Source organism: Octopus bimaculoides, chromosome 18 (genome assembly GCF_001194135.2).
Source record: "Octopus bimaculoides isolate UCB-OBI-ISO-001 chromosome 18, ASM119413v2, whole genome shotgun sequence".
NCBI classification, from domain to species: Eukaryota; Metazoa; Mollusca; class Cephalopoda; order Octopoda; family Octopodidae; genus Octopus; species Octopus bimaculoides.
The window spans coordinates 13,792,376-13,793,643 of NC_068998.1; the positions used below are offsets into that span (position 1 = coordinate 13,792,376).

General features: G+C 34.1%; 1 protein-coding gene across 1 annotated transcript in view; it reads right to left on the reverse strand.

Moving 5' to 3' along the window:
• The window catches only part of LOC106874937 (NAD(P)H-hydrate epimerase), an 871,776-nt gene that overhangs the window by 842,092 nt on the left and 28,416 nt on the right, over positions 1 to 1,268 (reverse strand). The window lies entirely within an intron of this gene.

Sequence of the window (1,268 nt, forward strand, 5' to 3'; positions counted from 1 at the left end):
CCCGCCACCAAAGTCCCCAGATCTCAATATTATTGTACATTTATGGTGCATTTTAGAAAAACAAGTAAGGAGATCGATATCCTACACCATCATCACTACAAGAATTAGGGACTGTTTTAGCTGAAGAATGGACAATAATTCCTTTGGAAACAATTCAAATTTTGTACAAGTCACTGATCTACCATTGTCGATCCATCGGCTAGAAATAGCAGCCAGATCCCTCTTTTATACTTCCCCTACCACCACAATCTTATCAAATATAAAGAACGGACGCGTTGGATATGATCCTTGATTTTAAGATATCACCTTCACTGACCGGCATTTAGGACAAAAGTGAAATTTACGTCCTCAAATCTGAGATCACTCACTCTGCTTAATACAGTTTTGGATGAACTTTGTCACAGCAGAAATATCTTTGGTAAGTGATATTCTAACCGTGACCATCTCATATTTTCAGGCACGACCTGAGAATAAACAACAACAACAAACAATTCTTCATGAAACTCCTGCTTTCCCACATTACATAACACCTCTCGAAACCAATATAATTTTCTGAAAATTTTTACCCCATAAAAGTCAATGCATAATGCGCATTTTGGTTGGCGGTAAGGATCTAATTGCCCTAAAAATCTAATAATCTCGGATACAATAGTGTTGTACAAATAATACAAGACTAAATAATCTGTTATAATCTAATACATTAAATTGGATATTTCATTCTACATAAAATAATTATATTATTCTGCTTGTTCTTTCTTGTCTGTATTTTCCGTGTGTTACGTTTACGTCATTAAGGAAAGTTATAACTCGAATGAACAAATATATATATTGAAATATATATATAGAAAGATAGGTAGGGGAGAAAGGGAAACAAAGAAACGGAAATAGTGGAGTCAATGAAAAAAATAGAAAGGGAAAACATGAAAGAGAGAGAGGGGATCAGTATCATTAGAGAGAGTGGTTGATAGATAGATAGATAGATAGATAGATAGATAGATAGATAGATAGATAGATAGATAGATAGATTATTTCATTCATTCATCCATTCATCCTTCAACACTGCCTATACGGATTTTCACTTCTCATGAATCAAATGTTTCAGAAAAAATATACAACTTCCTCGTACAATTTTCCAAATAACCTCGGATTTTCCACGAGTACTGCTAATAATAATAAACCTTTCTGCTACAGACACAAAGTCTGAAATTTTCGGGGTGAGGCTTAGTCGATTAGATTGACCTCAGTGCTCAACTGGTATTTATTTTATC